This window comes from Canis lupus, chromosome 11, assembly GCF_011100685.1.
Source record: "Canis lupus familiaris isolate Mischka breed German Shepherd chromosome 11, alternate assembly UU_Cfam_GSD_1.0, whole genome shotgun sequence".
Classification (NCBI taxonomy): domain Eukaryota; kingdom Metazoa; phylum Chordata; class Mammalia; order Carnivora; family Canidae; genus Canis; species Canis lupus.
The window spans coordinates 32891425-32906437 of record NC_049232.1 but is presented as its reverse complement, the minus strand read 5'-3'; positions in this window follow the sequence as shown (position 1 = coordinate 32906437).

Below are 15013 nucleotides of genomic sequence, written 5' to 3'. Positions count from 1 at the left end.
TTACAATTTACTTGGAGAATGAGATCAAGAAAGGAACTATACCTAGAAAGAAATTTTTAAAAAAGATTTTATTTATTCATGAGAGACAGAGAGAGAGAGAGAGAGAGAGAGAGAGAGGCAGGGACACAGGCAGAGGGAGAAGCAGGCTTCATGCGGGGAGCCCAACGTCAGACTCTATCCTGGGTCTCCAAGATCATGCCCTGGGCTGAAGGCGGGGCTAAACTGCTGGACTGCCCTAGAAAGAAAATTTTTGTTAAAAAATATTCCATGTCTCGCATTTTTTATATGACATCACTTTGCTCTGAATAAAATCATAAGGCAAAACTTAATACAAAGCTCAAAAGTGATAAAATACTTAGAAAACTTAAGCTACTTGTAGTATATGTAGAAGGTATGAGTTACATTCAAGAGAATCTTACTAAAAACCTTGTTCTTGTAAAAATCCAGTATTGTGTGAGCTTCAAATAAAGAAGTGGCAGTTTATGAAACACTTGGCCACCATGCATAAGGGTTATTGAATTTCTTTTGGGATGGTCCCTGGGGAGAAATGAAAGTTAATTTTAAGCAAAGAAAACTCATTAACAATAGAAGTTTAAGCAGGTTGACTTGGTGAAAACATGTGTGGCCAAATGAAGGAAATAATGAAGGTACAGTTAAGAGAGAAAATGCAAAGTGGTTGAAGATGAAAGATGTTTGAATGTATCATAGGATTATTTGAATAAAAAAATGATTGGCCAAAGGGCAAAGAGCAAATATTGTGGTATCAAAAATCTCTACTGGGATCCCTGGGTGGCGCAGCGTTTTAGCGCCTGCCTTTGGCCCAGGGCGCGATCCTGGAGACCCGGGATCGAGTCCCACGTCGGCCCCCGGTGCATGGAGCCTGCTTCTCCCTCTGCCTGTGTCTCTGCCTCTCTCTCTCTCTCTCTGTGTGACTATCATAAATAAATAAAAATTAAAAAAAATCTCTACTGCTCAGGCATCCTTGGAAAATGATTTATTCTTGTGTCTCAACTTTCATATCTGTAAAATGAAGTTAATTATGAGACCTATCTTAGAATTGTAATTTCATTTAAGTAAATAAATCATGAGAAGCACCTTTTACGTTTTCTGGCATATAGTAAATACAAAATGACAATAACTAGCACAGTTATCATTATTGTCTTATATTATTATTCCTTATCACTGTTATTTTCACTTCTATACCTAGGTAATTTTGCATTACACATATTCTGAGAGCCATCAGCATGAATTTTTTTTATAGTAGGTGACTAATTAGAGTTGCCTCAATATCCCAAAATGGTCTCCATATTTTATTTTTAGTAGCAGTACATGATTAATGAAGGAAAAGCAATAACTCAGTGATATTCCTGCCATAAAATTAAAGATCTTTGTTTATATCTTGGTTCCACTAAATATTATTATTTATTTTATTCAGAATCAGAAACACAAACCAGGGCTCCCCTAATCTGAAAGCTTTTCACTGTGTAGCTAGCTAAGGGTTTAAAGATTACCGTTGGCAGGATACCAGCAGGCAAACCCTTAGAGAAAATTACTTTTAAGAGGTGCTGTTTTCTCTCTGCTTTGATGTGCATATTTCTTTGCCAGATGGTAGTAGTCCCATAGGGGAATTACTTTAAGCAATAGGCTTCTACTTACAAAATTTCTCCCTTGGAAACCAATGGATCTGTTCTGGTTGAGTAATTCTATTGAGAAGAAAATGATAAAAAGAGTCTTGAATTTAAGTGCACTTAAACTCACATTGTGTGTGGGTGTATGTAAATGTGGCATGCACTCAAATATATATGGACCTTTAATTTGTGGAAAATTGTTTTTCTTTTTTTAATGAAATTCAAATGTAACTGAATTATTTTATTTGTTGGTATTTTCTGATATTACTGAATATTAAAATACTGATTTTAAAAATTGTTTCAGGAATACATAAATAATTAAAATATAATGCAATAGTGAAATCAAGGAATAGGTGATGGATCACAAGAGGAATAGAATGATGTATATACATACACAGGTTTTGGAATACAGAAAGAAGGAATAATGGTTTGGGGATCAAAAAGTAAGAATTATTGCAAAACTGGTTAATTTACCTCAATTATGTAGGGCAATCATGAACAATTTTTCTGCATTGAGTATGCAGGGGAGAAAAAATTATTTTTCCTATATGCTTCTAGGTTCTCGACTGAGACCATCCCTGTAAAAAGAAAGATTAACAGGAGGAAAAAAAAAACAGTTTAATAACATGTATACCTTTTGTATTTATGGAAAAGTAACTCCCTGAAATGGCCCAAGTGACATCTTAAGGAACGTCTTTAGATTAAAGACAAAAGAAGATGTTGGGGGTAAGAAGTGCCAGCTATGGGGGGAGGTTTTCCAGCAAATCACAGTAAACAAGGGCATGGTTGTTATGCAGACTGAAGTCCATGCCTTCTCCACTGATAAATTACTAGATTCACTGATTCTCCTCTTTCACTCTTACCTAAAGAGACATCCTCACAGTAAATGGATATTTTCCTTATAAACAAATTTCCCTTACCAAAGGATAACTAATGCTTGATTTGCAGAGTTTCCTCTATGTATTCAGTTTCCTAAAAATAACCAGGTTAAGATAATCCTTATGCCAAAGAGGCATATTTTGGGATGGTAAGTTCTGCCCCCCCCCCCCTTAATTGGCAAAGCTTGTAGCAGGACATTTCTATCACAGTACCTCCTCTGCAGAAAAGCCTGTACGGTGTACTCCACTAAAAGTCCCTCTCAGAGTGTCCATCAAATCTGGGTTCACTTCCTTTGCTGTACCAAAAAAAGCTACATTTCACACTCTTTTTCATAACTAAGTTTGGGTCATGTGACTGGGTTCTGACTAATACGATGTGGATAGAACTGATGTGTGTGCCACACATATCAGGCTGACTGAAAAAAACTTGCATGATTTTTTTCCCTCTTGTGTTTCCCCAACTGCAAAAACAATGGCAAGATAAAATAGATAAAATAGTCTCACTTAATACAGAGCTCTCTGTGAGTCAATCTGACTCAAACTGTTCCAAGACATAAGCAGCATGTAAATTTAAACAATGCCAAGGAAATGAAATTTGGGGATATTTCTTGTATCTGTTGGTGTTAACTACTGGGTCAAAATAGCTCCCATCACACCCTTACTTTTCCTGTCCATCACTTTCTTTTAATTTTAAGATTTATTTATTTGAAAGAGAGAGAAAGAGAGAAGTGAGAGAGTGCACAGGTTGGGGAAGGGGTAGAGGAAGAGATAAAGAATCCCAAACAGACTTCCACTGAGAATGGAGCCCCATTTGAGGCTTGAGCTCATGACCCTGAGACATGACCTGATCTGAAACCAAAGGTCAGACGAGACACCTAATCGACTGAGTCACCATGGTGTCACTTTCTAAACATTTACCCCACTTTTTCTACCTTAATTACTATCACCTGACATATCAGTTTGCTTGTTTGTTGTTTGTATCTCCTTCTAAAAGCAGGATCCATGAGGGCATTACATTTGTCAGGTGTTGGAGAGGAAGCGTTTTTTTGTTTTGTTTTGTTTTGTTTTGTTTTGTTTTGTTTTGTTTTGTTTTTGCCCCTTTCAAGGTCTCTCTAGTTGCACTAAGAACCAAATTGACATGAGATGGACGAACAGGGAAAATCAAATTTAATTTCTTATTTATGAGAAATCCACATAGATATGAAATTCTGAAGACAGGCAAAGTGAGGTATACATGTCACCTAAAACTAAGGAGAGGGGGTAGAGGGGTGTAAGACTTCAAAGGAAAGGAACTCAATTCACAGGAAAGTAAGAATAAGGGCAGATGTTTGGTAAGTACATGTTTGCCTTGCCATGTAGATGAATCACTCAGATAAAATTTATCCCTAGTAATAACTCTCATTCTGAGAAAGACCCCCAATTTAAATTCTTCTATGTAGTTAAGGCAGGGTCAAAAGTTTCCCTTGAGCCTACAGGCTCATGATTGCATTCAGCTCAAAATATTCCACAGACAAAGGTAGCATATTTGGGACAACCTGTCCCAAACCCCTTCATGTACATACTACTGCTCAGGAGCACATAGAATAATGCTTCTCTGTAGCAAGAACTCCATCTATGGCTTGCTGAATAAATAATTTTATTTCTCACAAAGTGAAATAACTACTGTTAATATCTCTTTTGTACCAATAAAACTGAGATTTAAGAAATTTGAATAAATTACCTAAGGTTATGTTAAGTAATAAGTGAAAGAATTATATTAGCACTCTCAATCACTTCACTTATTTTGGTTGGTGAAATTAAATGCAATGACACTAGAGTAGTGAAAAGGAGTAGAATATATTTATACCATTGAGGAAGAGAGAAAATTTTTATTCCACAGGATCCAAGAAAATAAAATACTGGGGATTTTTACTGTGAGGGAAGTAGTACGAAATACACTATTCTTTTGAACAGTCCCTCAGAGAATTAGTCCATTGGAATAGTGCTAGCAAATTATTTTTGTAATGATTATTTTAAATCAGAGAATTATAGAAAAGTACCTTAGATATTATGTAATTCTAAAATGTCATTCTACAGATGAATAAATCAAAGTCCAGTACAGCTAAGTAACTTATCAGACATTGTAAGTTCCTAAATCAGGGGACACCTAGGTGGCTCAGTCCATTAAGTGTCTAACTCCGATTCAGGTCATGATCTTGTGGTCCTGGGATTGAACCCTGCACTGATCTCCTGCCTCAGGCTCCCGCTCAGTGTGGAGTCTGTTTCTCCTTCTGTCCCTTCCCTGCAAGTGGTCTTTCTCTCAAATAAATAAAATCTTCATAAAAGAAAAAGAAATCAGGTCCAATATCCAATACAGTGCTATTTGAACCATATCAGACTGCCTGGTTAATATATATATGCTTTTCTAAGGCTTTTGTCAAAGGTAATTGAGCAATTTAAAATTATTTAAATGACTTACTTATAGGAAATACTATATTCCCTCATATTGTTGTACAAATTTGATATTACAATTCTCTCATGCAAAGATTCTCAAATTAGAAAGAAATATATGTTATGTGTTATTTATATGCTCTGGAATATATACTACTATATATAACATGTAATATGGAATCTCTTTCTGGTAAATCAGAAGATAATCTTTTTAATCTCTGTCAAATATGCAAGGGATAAAAGATAATATATACATAATAGACACTTATATAAGCTTAACATAGTCCTACATAAAGGTATGGGTATTTTAATCATTATACACCATTACAGTACATTAGAGGAAAGAACCAAGGAATAGAGATTCTGAGTAAAAGTAAACAGAGAAATTAAAAAGAGTAGTAGCTAGCCTTTATGGGGGTACTTATGATATGGCAGGTACTAAGCCCTTGTTTAACTTATACAATTCTCTAAACAATCTTAAGTGGTAGATAATTTTATTGTCTCCATTTTAAGAAGAAAAACTGAGAAGTTGAGATTAAAAACACATACAAGATCACATAGTTAACCATGGCTAAGTGAGGCTCTAAATTCTGGAATTCTGTCCATAGGGCCTATCCTACAAATCATTAGGTTATACTTTCGTTTAAAGGGCAATGACATTCAAGCTGGCTTTGTTTTGGTGAAGATTACTTTTTCCAGCTGAGCCAATATTCCGTCTTCTCTTAAACATGAATAATATTTCCTATATTTTAAATGCAATCTGTGATGTGATCTGAGGAATTTTCTATTTGCCAATTCTCAAATCTCCTGTGCGCTATTTATGAAATGAATACATGTACAAGTATATGTGCATATACATTTTGCCATTAAGCAGTGAGCAAAAGACTCAGAACCTTGTGGCTAAATAAAAACTTTTTTTATATTCTACACAAGATATATTAAGTAAAAATGAGCTCTTTCTCATAGTGGTTTCCCAATCCCCAGCTGTTTTCTTTATTTTGCGTCAGAATCCTGAAGAATGATGGCTCCTTCAATCTTAGAAGGCATATATTGTAGCCCATTCAGAGTCAGTTTCTGTGTACATAACCCTATAAATGCTTCCAAAAGAAGGAAGGATCAGATCTCTATTTTATAATAGAATTTTTTTTAACTTTTAAAAGTGTAACTCATGGTGAAAGCCATATTTTAAATTGTGACAAATTCATAAACACATATGTGTTCTTAATAAATCAAGATTCATGAGAAATATCCTTTCTATGTTCAACTCATTGCGATTATTTATATTCTATTCTAATTAAATCCCTGACTTGTCTAATCTATTATATCTTTTAAAAAATTGCTGGTCCTGACTGATTACTTGGATTTAATGATGCACACTAAAGATTACAACCTACAGTTTGAAATCACTTATCTAAATGGTTCACAGTTATAATGTCTTATTATATGTTTTTTTCCTTTTTTTACTTGGGCAATTGAGAGGTGGCTCCTTCTATTTTTTTAATAGAAATATCACAATGTAGTCAACACATAATTTCTTTGGGTAGAGGAACTGGAAATATACAAATGTTTTGTTTGTTTATTGACTTGTCTGTTTAGAATAATTCATATTTATTCCTTTGTTTTAACTTGAATATATTTTCTTTTGGGGTGAAACCTGAGAGCTTTGTAATAACATCGTCAGTCTAGTTCCCCCCCAAAATAAGGATTTATTGAGCTGTGATTTTTAAGAGCTTTTTGTAATGAAGGGACTATTGATAGATGTATGTGCTAGGTAATTGGAATCAGCTAAGGATGTTGAGGCATCCTGATGTTAGCAATAGCATATCTAAACCTGAGTGTGTGTTTCTAAGGGTTGAATTGAAGCCAGGCTAAGTTCAGGGATCACACAAAGGGAGCTCCCATACAGAATCTATTCTCACAGGGACAAACCTCTGTCAGAACCACTTCAGAGATAGAAAGATGGGGAAAACATATCCTAAGTGTGTTTTTTCCTCATCTTTGATCTCCCGCCAGCACCTCCAATTGGCCTAACCCAAGAGAAAGTCAGATGACAATGGAGAATGAGTAATGTGGTTCATAGTCTCCTGAAGGATATTATGGGATCAAAAAAGATGGAACACGAATCTAAGGGGCAAATGGAGAATAAATTACTACAATCTGATTTTTTTAAGGTGAAATAAGGATTATTGGTAAGTTGCAAATAACAAAGTTTCCTAGGGGACTTGTGGAATTTCCATTTGCAATGTTTTTGTAATGATTATATGAAATTTAAAAAATAGTTTTGCGTAGCTCTTGACTCATTTATGCACACACACACACACATCACACACATCCAGTGTTCTATTCACCTCCTTTATTTTTCTGCGTCTCAGAAAGAAAAGTGACTTAAGGTTGTACATGTTTTCAAAACTCATGTGTGGATCCAAACAGTCAAGACTAATCAAGGTGAAGGTGAAGTTCAAACCCCCTAGCTCACAGACACATTGTTCATCTTTGATAGGAAGCATCACATTTGCTCTATTACTAGAGACTCTGGGGAGGAAGAAGAAAGGTTAACATGTTGGCAGACTTGTCAGGTGGTTTCTGGAACAAAGAAAGGGAGAAAACAACCACCAGGGCTTTATCTTTTTTTCTAACTTAACTACTGCATCATCTACTATTCTAACCTAATGTAACTCTTAAAAAGCTTAGGTAAGATTTTTTACTTTTTCATCTAGCTAAAGATTATAGGATGTATGGTACATGTAAGTAAAAATCAAATGTAAAAATTTCTGAGGCTTTGAAAATTTTTAAAAATGGGGAAATTTTATCTTAACACCTTTAATATTAGAAATTGTAGGACACTTGAAGTGTGAAATGTAGTTTGCATAATTATGTTATGATGAATCTGTATCTTTCTGAATTTAATTGTGATGGAATTATTTTTTTATCAAACATAGCTACCCAGAAGTTCTAGGCGAGTAGTAACATACCTATGATTTCTAATCTATTTGTCTATGAATATCTTCAGCCTTTTTAAGTGTTTCCATGATGCTCTCAGTCTTCTTCCATATATGACAAATCTCCAATGGCAATGACTGACAGAAGAAAAAAAAGATATACCCTGTATTCCATCATTGGCCTGGGAGCTATGTTGAACATTACATGCAAAGGTGTATAAAAACCAAAGATCTCGGAGTTGCAGAGCTGCTTTCACTTTTAGAACAAGCCAGTCTTAATTGCTAGATAAAAATGATTTTTTTCTTCTTAGTAGTTTAGCAAGATTTTAGCATTGTTACCCTGAATTCCTTCTTCCAATTTCCATGGCTATCAAAAATTAAATTCTACATTAGGATAATTTATGGAAGTAGTAATTTGAGATTTCTTTTTTTTTATCACTATTGGTATTTTTCTATTTCCTTTTTAAGGAAGTAATTAAGATTAGCTTTAAGTTTTAGTTCATTGCATGATTTCAGAGGAAATAAGGGTGGCATTTATTGGCCTATGTATTTTAGAATTAAAATATCAGAAATTTTCAAGTACCTGGATGATAATCTTCACCCAGTTGGCTTTTGTTTTTGAGGAAAATGTCAAGTAAATACAGCCACTTTAAGTGGTTTGATATTTCCAAAGATTAAGATGTTTGATGATTTTGGGGGCTTCTGCAGGTGGCAGAAGATGTCGAACATTCACAGAAGCATCTCCTCAAAAGTTATATGAGTTTATGGTGTGTAGAATGGATCTCTGTAGTAGAGCTGTCCCACAATTCTTTTTTTTTTTTAAGATTTTATTCATTTACTCATTAGAGACACAGATTGAGAGAGGCAGAGACACCGGCAGAGGGATAAGCAAGCTCTATGCCGGGAGCCTGACATGGGACTCCATCCAAGGTCTTCAGGATCAGGCCCTGGGCTAAAGGCGGCACTAAACCGCTGAGCCACCTGGGGCTGCCCCTGTCCCACAGTTCTTGAACAATATCAGTGAATTATTACACAGAGACAAGGTAGAGTCATAGATAAAGTAATGGTAATGAAAATAATGACTGGGATTGACAAAGGATATGGCCTCTCCCAGTTTTCTAGCTCCTTATAAACTCCCACGGACATAACATTGGAAACTTTATAAGCAGCTGAAGTGATATTTATCATCAGTCATCAACTGTGGAGGCTAGAAGAAGATAAAAATTATTTAAGAGAAATAAATGAAAAACATACATACTTAATGAATATGTTCATTTATTTATTCATGAGATACCAAGAGAGAGGCAGAGACACAGGCAGAGGGAGAAGCAGGCTCCATGCAGGGAGCCTGACATGGGACTCGATCCTGGGACTCCAGGATCATGCCCTGGACTGAAGGCCTCGCTAAACTGCTGAGCCCCCTGGGCTGCTCGCATATGTTCTATAAAACATTTACTTAATAATGATTTAGAAGGCCCAACAAAAATATGATCACATTGATGCAGACTTTTTCTTTTCATAGTAGGATGCAAATTTTTTCTTCATCTATGTTTGGCTGGAGTTAATCTATATTTCTTTTCTTTTTCTTTATTCCTTTCTCTTTTTTGAGCACAGTGACACAATGTTACATTAATTTCAGGTATACAATTTAGTAATTTGACAAGTTTATGCATTATGCTATGTTCACCAGTACAGCTACTATCTGTTCCATTACATTGCTATCACAATATTCTTGACTGCATTTCTTATGCTCTGGTTTTTATTCCTATGACTTACTCATTCCATAACTGGAAGCCCATATTTCCCTCTCCATTTCACCCATTTTGGCCAACTCTGCACTCAGTGACCTCTCTCCTCTGACAACCATTAGTTTGTTCTTTGTATTTATAGTTCTGATTCTGTCTTTTACTTGTTTATTCATTTTTTAAAAGATTCCATTTTGAGTAGAGTTGTATGGTATTTGTCTTTCTCAGTCTGACTTATTTCACTTAGCTGAATACCCTCTAGATCTATCCAGGTTGTCTTAAATTATTTCATCCTTCTTTAGGCTGTGTAATGTTCCACCATGTACATATACCACATTTTCCTTAGCTATTCATTACTGATGGATATTTAAGTTGCTTCCATGTCATAGCTTTTATAAATGATGCCACAATAAACATAGAGATGCATATATCTTTTTGAGTTAGTACTTTTGTTTTTCCTGAGTAAATATCCAATAGTGGAATTATTGGATCATATGATATTTCTATTTTTGACTTTTTGAGGACATCTTACTGTTTTCCACAATGGCTGCACCAATTTACACTCCTACCAAGAATGCACAAAGGATCCAAATCCTTGCCAACACTTCTTTGTTATTTCTTGTCTTCTTGATTTTAGCAATTCTGACAAGTATAAGGTGATATCTCATTGTGGTTTTCCATTGCTTTTCCCTGATAATTAGTGATGTTGAGCATCAACATCAATTTTGTTACTTGCAATGGATCTATTTAGATTTTTTTTCCTTCCTAGTTCAGTACTGAATGACTGTTTCTAAGAATGTATCTATTTCTAGGTCGTCCAGCTTGTTGGTTTATGATTTTTCTTAAAATTCTCTTATAATACTTTCTGTGTTATCAGTTGTTACTTTTCTCTTGTTTATGATTTTACTTTTTGGAGTCCTGTTTCCTTTTCTTGATGCATCTGGCTAAGAATTTGTCAATTTATTTTATTATTATTATTATTATTATTTTGTCTTTTCAAAGAATCATCTCTTGATTTCATTGATTTTTCTATTGTTTTTTAGTCTCTACCTCATTTATTTCTGCTCTGATCTTCATTATTTCTTTTTTTATACTCACTTTGGGCTTTCTTTGTACATCTTTTTTTTTGTTGGGCATAAAGTGAGATTGTTTGAGTTTTTTTCCTTGCTCCTTGAGATAGGCTTGTATTGCTATATAGTTCCCTCCTTATAACTGCTGTCACTGTGTCCAAGAGACTTTGGACCATTGTTTCTTCATTTTCATTTGTTTCTATGCGTTTTTTTATTTCTTTTTCAATTGCTTTATTTATGTATTGATTTTTTAGTGTGTTGTTTAGTCTCCACGTTTGTGTTTTTTTTCATTGTGTGTGTGTGATTTATTTCTAGTTTCATATTGTTATGTTTGGAAAATATGCACAGTATGATTTTAGTCTTCTTAAATTTATTGAGGCCTATTTTATGGCCTATTATGTGATCTATTCTGGAGAGTATTCCATATGGGCTTGAAAAGAATGTGTATCCTGTTGTGCTGAGATGGAATGTTCTGTACATATATCTGTTACATCCACCTACCCAAAGTGTCATTGAAAGATATTGTTTCTTTATTGATTTTCTGACTCAATGACCTATCCATTAATGTAAGTGGAGTGTTAAGGTCTTCTTACTATTTACCAGCAATATCTTTATTTATATCTGTTAATATTTGCTTTATATATTAATGTATTGCAGCATTGGGTGTGTAAATATTTAAAATTGTTATATCCTCTTGTTGGATGGATCCTTTATCATTATGTAATATCCTTCTGTGTCTCTTGTTGGAGTCTTTGTTTTAAAAGTTTACTTTGTCTGATATAAGGACTCTGGCTTTTTTTTTCACTTTCACTTACATGGTTAATCCCTTTACTTTCATCCTTTATGTGTTTTTAGGTCTGAGGTGAGTCTTTTATAGGCAACATATAGAAAGGTCTTGGTTTATTTGGGTGTGTGTGTGGGAGGGGATTGTTTGTTTGTTTTTATTCATTCCACCACTCTATGTCTTTTGATTGGAGCATTTGGGCCATTTACAGTAATTGTTGATAGCCATGTACTTATTTTCATAAAAAAAATTGTTTTCTGGGGCAGACCGGGTGGCTCAGCGATTTAGCACTGCCTTCTGCCCAGGGCGATCCTGGAGGCCGGGATCGAGTCCCATGTCGGGCTCCCTGCATGGAGCCTGCTTCTCCCTCTGCCTGTGTCTCTGCCTCTCTCTCTCTCTCTGTGTCTGTCATGAATAAATAAATAAAATCTTTAAAAAAAAAAGAAGAAAGCACACACACACTTTAAAAAAAATTGTTTTCTGGTTCTTTTTATACCTCTTTGCTTCTTCTTCTCTTGCTCTCTTTCTTTGTGATTAATGAATATCTATAATGCTTTGCTTTGCTTTCCTCTTTTTATTATTTGTGCATTTATCATAGGTTTTTGGTTCATGGTTACTTTGAGGTTCATATATAACATCCTAAGTAAATAGCAGTCCATATTAATTTGATGGTCATTTAAGCTCAAACAATTTTAAAAATTGAATAAGATTTTTTAGTTTTCTTTTGCCCTTTATTTTCCCTTTTTACTCCCTTCTCCACATTTTATTTATATGTTTTCATAATTTACATTTTAATTCATATTTTTCTTATTTCTAATTATGGTTATTTTCCTCTTAAAGAAGTATATATAACATTTCCTATAAGCCTGGTTATTAGTGATAAACTCCTTTACCTTTTGTTTTTCTGGGAAACTCATTATCTCTACTTCAAATCTGAATGATAATTTTTAAGGGATTACTATATATATTAATATATATATTTATTGGAGTTCAATTTGCCAAATATAGCATATCACCCAGTGCTCATCCCGTCAAGTGCCCCCCTCAGTGTCCATCACACAGTCACCCCCACTCCCTGCCCACCTCCCTTTCCACCACCCCTTGTTCGTTTCCCAGAGTAGGAGTCTCTCATGTTCTGCCCCCCTCTTTGATATTTCCCACTCATTTTCTCTCCTTTCCACTTTAATCCCTTTCACTATTTTTTATATTCCCCAAATGAATGAGACCATATAATGTTTGTCCTTTGATTGACTTATTTCACTCAGCAAAATACCCTCCACTTCCATCCACATCGAAGCAAATGGTGGGTATATGTCTTTTCTAATGGCTGAGTAATATTCCATTGTATACACAGACCACAACTTCTTTATCCATTCATCTTTCGATGGACATCGAGGGTCCTTAGAAAGTTTGCCTATTGTGGGCATTGCTGCTATAAACATTGGGATGCAGGTGTCCGGCCATTTCACTGCATCTATATCTTTGAGGTAAATCCCCAGCAGTGCAATTTCTGGGTTGTAGGGTAGCTCTATTTTGAACTCTTTGAGGAACCTCTACACAGTTTTCCAGAGTGGCTGCACCAGTTCACATTCCCACCAACAGTGCAAGAGGGTTCCCCTTTCTCCACATCTTCTCCAACATTTGTTGTTTCCTGTCTTGTTAAATTTCCCCATTCTCACTGGTGTGAGGTGGTATCTCATTGTGGTTTTGATTTGTATTTCCCTGATGGCAAGTGATATAGAGCATTTTCTTATGTGCTTGTAGGCCATGTCTATGTCTTCCTCTGTGAAATTTCTACTCATGTCTTCTGACCATTTCATGATTGGATTGTTTGTTTCTTTGCTATTGAGTTTAATAAGTTCTTTATAGATCTTGGATACTAGCCCTTTATCTGATAGGTCATTTACAAATATCTTCTCCCATTCTGTAGGTTGTCTTTTAGTTTTGTTGACTGTTTCTTTTGGCGTGTGTAGTTTTTTTACCTTAAGTCCCAATACTTCATTTTTGCTTTTGTTTCCCTTGCCTTCATAGATGTATCTTGCAAGAAGTTGCTGCAGCCAAGTTCAAATAGGGTGTTGTCTATGTTCTCCTCTAGGATTTTGATGGATTCTTATCTCACATTTAGATCTTTCATCCATTTTGAGTTTATCTTTGTGTATGGTGTAAGAGAATGGACTAGTTTCATTCTTCTGCATGTGGATGTCCAATTATCCCAGCACCATTTATTGAAGAGACTGCCCTTTTTCAGTGGATATTCTTTCCTACTTTGTCGAATATTAGTTGACCACAGAGTTGAGGGGACATTTCTAGATTCTCTATACTGTTCCATTGATCTATGTGTCTGTTTTTGTGCCAGTACCACACTGTCTTGATGACCACAGCTTTGTAGTACAACCTGAAATCTGGCATTGTGATGTCCCCAGCTCTAGTTTTCTTTTTTAATATTCCCCTGGCTATCCGAGGTCTTTTCTGATTCCACACAAATCTTTAGATGATTTGTTCCAACTCTCTGAAGAAAGTCCATGGTACTTGATACGGATTGCATTAAATGTGTAAATTGCCCTGGGTAGCATTGCCATTTTCACAATATTAATTCTTCCAATCCATGAGCATGGAATATTTTTCCATCTTTTTCTGTCTCCTCAATTTCTTTCAGAAGTGTTCTATAGTTTTTAGGGTATAGATCTTTACCTCTTTGGTATCTTATGCTTTTGGGTGCAAATTGTAAATTTGTAAATGGGATTGACTCCTTAATTTCTCTTTCTTCAGTCTCATTGTTAGTGTACAGAAATGCCACTGATTTCTGGGCATTGATTTTGCATTGCCACACTGCCGAATTGCTGTATGAGTTCTAGCAATCTTGGGGTGGAGTCTTTTGAGTTTTCTATATACAGTATCATGTCGTCTACAAAGAAAGAGAGTTTGACTTCTTCTTTGGCAATTTGAATGCCTTTTATTTCCTTTTGTTGTCTTATTGCTGATGCTAGGACTTCTAGTACTATGTTGAATAGCAGTGGTGAGAGTGGACATCCTTGTCATGTTCCTGATCTTAGGGGAAAGGCTCCCAGTGTTTCCTCATTGAGAATGATATTTGCTGTGGGCTTTTTGTAGATGGCTTTTAGATGTTGAGGAATGTTCCCTCTATTCTTACACTCTGAAGAGTTTGATCAGGAATGGATGCTGTATTTTGTCAGATGATTTCTCTGCATCTGTTGAGAGGATCATATGGTTCTTGTTTTGTCTCTTATTGATGTGATCTATCACGTTGATTGCTTACGACTGTTGAACCAGCCTTGCATCCCAGGGATAAATCCCTCTTGGTCATGGTGAATAATCTTAATGTACTGTTGGATCCTATTGGCTAGTATCTTGCTGAGAAATTCTGCATCTGTGTTCATCAGGGATATTGGTCTATAATTCTACTTTTTGGTGGGGTCTTTGTCGGTTTTGGAATTAAGGTGATTCTGACCTCATAGAACGAGTTTGGAAGTACTCCATCTCTTTCTATCTTTCCAAACAGCTTTAGGAGAATAGGTATG